Raw genomic sequence first — 8,220 nt, forward strand, 5'->3', positions numbered from 1 at the left:
AAAATTAAAATATTTATCATGCTTCCCCAGATACACATTGAGACCTCAGAACTGCTATTAGTATATATTAGTATATTTATTGTTAATTTTAAAAGTTTGTTTTTATTAATTTTGTAAATTTTAAGTTATTAATTTTTTAAGTTATGCCAATTATTATAAACAAGGACAATAATATCACCCGCAATCTCTACATAAAGGAAATGTTTGAAAATATTCAAGACAACTTAAAACTTTCAAACCAATCAAAAACTCATTCTTGATTTTAAAATATTATACAATAATATTTGTATGAAGAAAAACAATTCATTCTAGATTTTCCAAACTCTCAGGAAATTAGTGCATTATTCCAATAGATATTTTCCACACAGAATAGCTATTCTAAGAACCATGACACAGGAGACGATTGGAATAATAGAAAGTGGCTACCTGGAAGGGCAGTCGTTTCTGTGGTTCTAGAAAGGGAGTCTCCTCTTGAAAAACGAAGTTTCCAAGCTCTCCGAGTATGGCACGGCAAGCGGTCTTTGCTTGGCCCCAGTGTTGACACTAGGCTTCTGGCATCATTTGCAACTGTTTAACCTGTCAATACGGTCCATGACCATCTCAGTCCAGGTCCAGAACTTAATATGTTAGCGATTCCAGGAAGCTGTATAAACACGATGATAGAGTTGGGGTTTTGAACGTGCTTCCCTTTGCAGAAGATTACGTGTGAACAATTCTCGATGAACCAAAATTCTTTCCCAAGTACTAAGGAATCCAAGTGATGGGTTGCAGTATCTGGTGAGAATGTAGACATAAGCAAGGATTCATTGAAGAATGTTAGAAGATTCACGTAGACCATGAAACCTTGCCTCCAAGCCTGGGCAGCACAGCATGGAGATGTGTTCTGCATGGATAAAGGACAGTGACAGAAACATCACTTTTCACAGGTCTTAGCACCAAGACCATCCCAGGAAACTCCAGTATCAGGTCAGCCCCTGCAGACCCTGGCTCCAGGAAGTGTAGGCCCAGCCAGTGGTCCCTTTTCTAGGACAGCTATTGAAGATTCAGGAACAAATCCATGCAATTGGATTGAGTATATGGATATGGGTACTGAAGGCTTTTTCCAGGCTCTTTTCAATGTCAGCACTTTAAGGCAGTCCTCAAACATAAGAATTCTGGCTCCACTGAACCAAGGATCCAGGCATGAACCCCATGGACTCAATCATCAATGTAATCCCAATGGATCCTGATGCCAGGCTATTTTCTGTGGACCCAAGATTCAAACTTTACCTAACACAATCAACTCTAACTCCAAAGTTGGCTAACCCAGAATCTATTGATTAGGTAACTACAGCACAAATAATAAAAACTCAGAGATGGATATTAGGGTTCAAGCTAAGTATCAGAGAAGCAAAGCAGCCAGCCAGTAGCTCTTACCTCAACCAAGGTTCAAATGGAGATCCTGTCTTCCCTGTGACTAGAAACTAAATCTCACATGAGTCCCTTTGCTTCTTCCTCTCATAGCTCTCTAGTGCTGGGATTAAAGGAGTGAGATCTGTTTCTCTTTCAGACTGATTGAGTATCATGTGGTATAGAACTCACAGAGATACATTTGCCTCTATCTCTTGAGTCTTGGGATTAATGGTGTGTGCCACCCACTACTGTCTAACTTCTATGGCTCAATAGTGTGACTGACTTTGCATTTTGATCCCCAGGCAAGCTTTATTAAATCATAAACAATATATCAACATAGCTAGCTAACTAATAGGTTTGCCTGGTGAAACAAGCTTAAAAAGCCTAAAATAATTATGGGTCTTGCAAGGTATCTCAGTGGGAAAAGGTATTTGCCATTAAGCCCGAAAACCTGAATTCAATTCTCAGAACCTACACAGAGGAGGGAGAGAGCCCACTTCCCAAAAGTGTCCTTTAACCTCCACACCCAGACACGTCTGCACACACATATTCACTCAATAGTTGAATAAATAAATTTAAAAATTGTATTTAAAATGGCTTCTCGTTTAAAGGTGCAGACACCAGCACACAGCCAGAAGATTACAAATAGAAAAATAAAAACATCACCAAAAGGAGAAAGTAAAAAACCCATCTATGACCCTAAATAAATGAGAGCCAGCTGATTGCCTGGTGACAAATTTGACACGGGCTGGAGACATAGTTTGATGTTGGAGAACACACTGAACTCAAGTTCAGTTGCTAGCACACTCATCATGTAGCTAACAATCCAGCTGAAGCAGATCTGATGCTTCTAGCCTTGTGGGGGGGGCACACCTACACTCATGGACATGTACACCTACACAAATAATCACATATACAAATGACTAAAACTAAAACCTTTCAAAAAGAATTCAAAACAACCATCTCAAAGAGGTCCAGGGAACTAGAAGTGAATACAGTCAATGACTAGACACACAAATGAAATGGGCACTGCCACAGGCCAGGGACTACAGGTGCAGAGACAGGCTGTTGATATTATTCACACAAGCATACAATGGAAAAAGAACTTTAGAAACTGAAGAGAAACCTAAAATGCATACACAACATCATCATGAAATTTTCCATTCTTAGAAACCCAGGAGTCTTTGAAGAAACACTAACAAAAAAAAAAAATTCCTCAAATATGACAAAAATTTATCCAGATATACAGATAAGTATAACGAATGTCTCATCAGTGCACATTATATTCAGTCTCTTGAGTCAACAATGAAGAGACAGTATCAGAAACAGCAAGAGAAGTGCAGCTTTTTTTACACCCAAAGGAAGTTCATAGGACAATTAGTGGAGCTCTTAGTGAAAACCTGGATGGCTCTCCAAAACCGTACACAGATTGAAAATATGGATGGTTTCTAAGTTATAACAGGTCAGACCTTTTAAAGATTGTATGCTTTTATCTATGAAACAAAATCAGGTCTTGAAGGGCCTAGGGCATGACTCCTTTGGTAGATACCATCAATTATATGGGAGGGAGAGGGAAGTAAGTTCAGAAGCCAGAAAAGCCTTAGGTTTGGATCCCTTCTCAAAACTTCCTTGCCAGCCTCAAGAGTTATTCCTAGTATTAAATGAGGTAACATGTGTCAAGTGCTTGGGACAGAGAGGCCAATCAAGTGGAAATTATCACTAGCTTCCTAAGTGCCCACATCTTTTATTTTACTTATTGTTTGCATGTTTTAGGTACTGAACATGATTTGAATGATGTTGTCTGTACCTTCTCACCTTTCCCTGTTTGTGATGTATGTATATGTGCATGTGACTGTGCAGGAACTTTCTAAATGCTGAGATTAAAGATGTATGCTACAAAAAAATTATATGCCTTATGATAGCCATAAAAAACCAAAATGCACATAAAATATGAAGAAAAAAACCATCCAGAAAACAACAAATACAGTAAAATCCTAGAGCCTTGGTTATTATAAAATGTAAATAGATAAATAAATTTCCAATCAAAAGCCATAGAATGGCTGGCTGGATGAAATCCTGTACCAACTTTTCTTCACTACATCTGTCAGCCTTCTGAACAGAGTATCCTTGCTGTACACATCACTCACATTCAGTCAGTGGCTTTCTCAGTTGCCAAAGCAGTGGTCATGGCTGGGAAGTAACCTTGGTGAAAAGGGGACTCTTGTACATAATAACAAAACAGGCAGTTCATCAAAAGGATTCATCAGCTGTAAATATGGATGCAGTCAACATAAGAACATCTAAATACATGAAGAAAATATTAGCATAACTGAAGAGAGAAATAGATATCAGTAAATGATCAACATGGACAGGTCATCCAGACACAGCATAAATAAACAAAGAATTTGCCAGCACTGCCCTCTAGTACACACGCATGCTCACTGTACCCGTTACAGCAACAGAAAATATCTGTTGCCGCAAACATGGGATGTCCACCAGGACAGATCACATATCAAACCAAAGTCAAGTCTCAGTAAATGCAGGAAGGCTGAAACCATATCAAGCATCTCTCTTAACACAGCAATAGGAAAGCAGTTACAGAAGGAAATGTAAATAAGTCACAGATGTATGAAAATTAGCAGATTCTGTAAAAAACCAGGGAGCCAATGGAAAAAAATGAGAATGAACAAAACAATATTTTGAGACAAATAAAAGTGGAATCATAGCATGCCCAAAATGTATGTAATGTAGCAAAAATAGATCTAATAAAGAAGGTATTTGAAGCAAAGACATTTTCATTAAGGAAACAAAGAATTAAATTAATTTACCTCTATATTTAAAGGAACATGGAGAAAAAATAAACTAAGCCCAGGATCAATAGAAAAGAAGCAAGTGGAACAGATATCAGAAAAGCAATAAGAAAAACCAATATACTGAACTGTTTTTTGAAAAGATAAAATTGAGAAACTGTTGGCTTGGTGAACTCTGAAACAAGAGTCAAGTAAAGAAAAACATAAATGAAAGAGGAGACACTACAATTGATACAAAACAAATACAAAATATCATGAGACTACTGTGAAAAATTATCTCAACTTAATAAGTTAACAAATTTCTTGGAATCTATAACTTACAAGGCAAAAATTATGAAAACCTGGAGGTCAATAATTTATAAGATGATTGACTAAATAATAATAAGGATGTGAGCCCAGCAGTGGTGGCACATGCCTTTAATCCCAGCACTTGGAAGGCAGAGGCAGGCAGATCTCTGTGAGTTCAAGGCCAGCCTGGTCTACAGAGTGAGTTCTAAGATAGAACCTGTCTTGAAAAACAAAAACAAAAACAAACAAACAAAGAATATGAATAATACTTCCCCCAAAGAAAAGCTCAGAACATAATGTCTTTATTGATGAATTCTACCATATAGTTAAAGAAGGATTAACATTAGTTTTACCCAGGTTCTTTTGTATTTTGTTATGTGATGCATCCAGAAGTCCCAGGCAGGAGACTGTCACCATGCTTTCTTGACTCTTCTCCAGTCATCAGACTTGTGAATCAGAGAAACCTCTATTTTGTATGCATTACCCAACATTGGGTATTTTATTACAGTAACACAAAAACATATGACCACCTGCAGAGCTTCACTTATGCCTGGTAGTTTAAAAAAAAAAGGCAGGGTCTGAAAATTGATGGAATGAATGATGTTTGTCAAAAGATACAAAGTTTCAGTTTGGGGGACTAATAGACTGCAAGACCTCATGTCCAGAAATTGCAACTGTGGTTAAATATATGCTCATTTATGAGAGAATGAATTTTAGAGATTCATTGCATTTCAAATTTTGTATCTTGTCTGTGAAAATGCATGCAAGTGCGCCTATAGACCAGCAGAGGGCGCAGATCTCCTGGAGCTGAGACTACAGGCTCTTGTGAGCCACCTGATGTGGTTGCTGGGAACTGAATTGGGTCCTCTTTGAGCACATATTCAGAGTGCTGGATTATTATAGGTGAACACAACGGTACCCTGGCACTCGTGCATTCTTAACATACTTCATAGCCATCTGGATTGGTGGCTGTGTTCAGTAATTTCATGGTGGTAATAATTTCACAGTGTACATACACACCAAGATGTTACAATATTACAAACATATTAGAACCTTTATTATGTGTGTGTGTGGGGGGGGGGAATGCATTTAAATGCTTATCCTGAAGAGAAAAATGTGATTTTTGTCAGGGACACACAGTTCAGGTATAAGTTTTGAAAATAATCATATCATCCCTTTATTTGGGGATATGCAGCATGAGTCATACCTATTTGTATTTGTAGGAGTGTGTGTATGTGTGTGTGTGTGTTTCCCATTCAAATTGCCTGGAGGCACACCTGAATGTGGGGGATGGGGTGGACAGCACCCCCTAGAGGTGAATTGAAGCAAATGCTGTTATTACCTTTCTACCTTTTTTTTTTTTTTTTTTTTTTTTTCCCCCTCCAGACAGGGTTCCTCTCTGTGTAGCTTTGTAGACCAGGCTGGCCTCGAACTCACAGATATCTGCTTGCCTCTGCTTCCTGAGTGCTGGGTAAAGGCATGTGCCACCACCATCTTTCTATCTTTTTATAACACTGAAAATTTATGTTCAGATCCATGCATTTCCAAATTGATAAGCCAAAGTTTCCAGGACAAATCTAGTCCAGTGTTTGCTGTTATAAATAAAGTTTTAATGGAACACTGCCATGTCCATTCACTGATGCACAGTCTAGGCCCACTTCCATCCTACAATGGCAGAATGCTCTCCAATAACAACCAAACCAAAAATCAAATAAGCAAAGATTTTAATATCTGGTCCCACATAGGGAAGGTTACTGAAACCTGCTGCATAGCATTTCTGTAGAGGAGTTTAGATTTTCCTGTCACTATTCCTATATTAGAGAAGCACTCACTGATTTACAGGCCGCCTAGTCCCACTCGGGGAAACTTTAGTTTTTAGAAAAGTGATTCCAGATATAATACAGTAAACACACTTCCCTGAAACTTCTAGCTTTTAGCCCTGGATGTGCTAACAAATATTTTATTCCCTATCTCTGCTTTTTTACAAAATCATTAAAGGCCATAATCACTCAACACTAAATCCCCTCTGTCTACTATTCTGCAAGATTATAATATGTCATTTTAACCAGTAAACTAGATTTGGAAAGAGTAGACTTGTAAATACTTCGTATGTGTTGCTGGATGCAGAGCTGTCTTTATTAGAAACAATGGATCTCGCTGCCAATAAATGTTTTTGGACCTCCATCCAGCAGCATATTTAAACAGTATGCTGTACTGCTTTCTAGAGACAGGATATTAACTGCTATGTCAGTCATCAATGTAAAAAAAGTGGAACTCATGATCTCATCTGCCACCAAGCTCAACAGTGGTGAAAAAAATAAAAAAGTTGTCAGTGTCAGTGCACAACAGACATGATCAGAGGTTGCTTGCCTACAAGGTCATATTCCAGACTTACACTATTATAAATCTCCTTCTGTGCTTAGTCTGAAATTTTCTGACAATGAAACAGAAGTTCTATTCCCATAATAGAATAAAAGCTAAAATTTCTTATGGATTTGGTAGAACAAAATCAACTACATCCAAGAGAGCCAGCTAAGTGTTGCCTCCTAAATTTTCCTGTCTGATCCTGGGGAGTGTGGAGACATTGTGAGCCAGTACCTCTGCAGTGACCAGGTTTCAGTGACTGTGGTTGATGAGAAATGCAATTTTACAGATGTTATAAAGATGATCATTCAGCTAACACTAAGCTCACAAGGTAGGGACCATCTGAGTGGGCCAGATCTCATCACCAGAACCCTTTAAAAAAGGGCTCCTGCTGCCCTTTTAAAAACTACAGGTGCGCTCACAATCACTTTTGTGGTAAGAGCATGTAATCAACTCTTATCAGTTTTCAAGGGTGTAGGTAATACATTGTTGATAATACTGTAAGTATGATAGGCCCCAAAACATTGGTCTTGCCTGAGGTCTTGTACCTTTTGACCAGCATCTATCCATTTCATTCATTTGATCTTTTAGAGTCATGGACCCTTGTTGCATGGTACAGTGGAGCTTTGAAATGGCCATCCACTGACTCCATGGAAACAGATGTGGCTTCTGATCCTTTGGCTGCCATTCTGGGACTTTGGCCCTCTGGGACTGCCATGAGGAACTGGCCTATTTCCAAGCATGGCAGGCAGGCCTGGACTGTAGGTTTATTAGATCCCAGAGATGCAGGGATCAGCCTGGAGCTTGGGTGTTGCCTGATAAAGCTTCAGACGTACAATCTGACTTGAAATGTGGGCGTGGCTAGAGGTGGACCCATGGAGTATTAGAGATGGAATTTGGCTCTAAAGTCTAAAGTTCCCGGGCAAGTGACTGGGGAAGGTAGTGCAACTAGTCCATTGTTAATAATTACAAGAGACAGGATTGATTCAGAAATTTGTAATACAGCTACCCATAAGGAATGCCAGAGTGAGCCCACCTTTGCTAGAAAATGGGAGAGATGATTGGGTAGTCTGGAGATCATAACCAGATTGTTCTATTTGGCCAAGTTAGCTGTACTCTAAAACAGATCTTAAAAAATGGTAGAATTTTAAACAAGAAACTGTACATGTCATCAAATGTTATAACATGGAAACAGCTAGCCTATATCTGTATAAATGATACATAAGAATTATGATTTTCATCAGAAAGAAAATGATATAAAAACCAAGATGATGTCTCAAGAATCAGACTTGATTATTCACCCTGATGCTGAGTTGACAAATTTGAAATTGCTTTGAGTGATGAAAAAAAAAAATCTACTGAAGCA

The sequence above is a fragment of the Phodopus roborovskii genome, unplaced genomic scaffold, assembly GCF_943737965.1.
Source record: "Phodopus roborovskii unplaced genomic scaffold, PHOROB, whole genome shotgun sequence".
Lineage (NCBI taxonomy): Eukaryota > Metazoa > Chordata > Mammalia > Rodentia > Cricetidae > Phodopus > Phodopus roborovskii.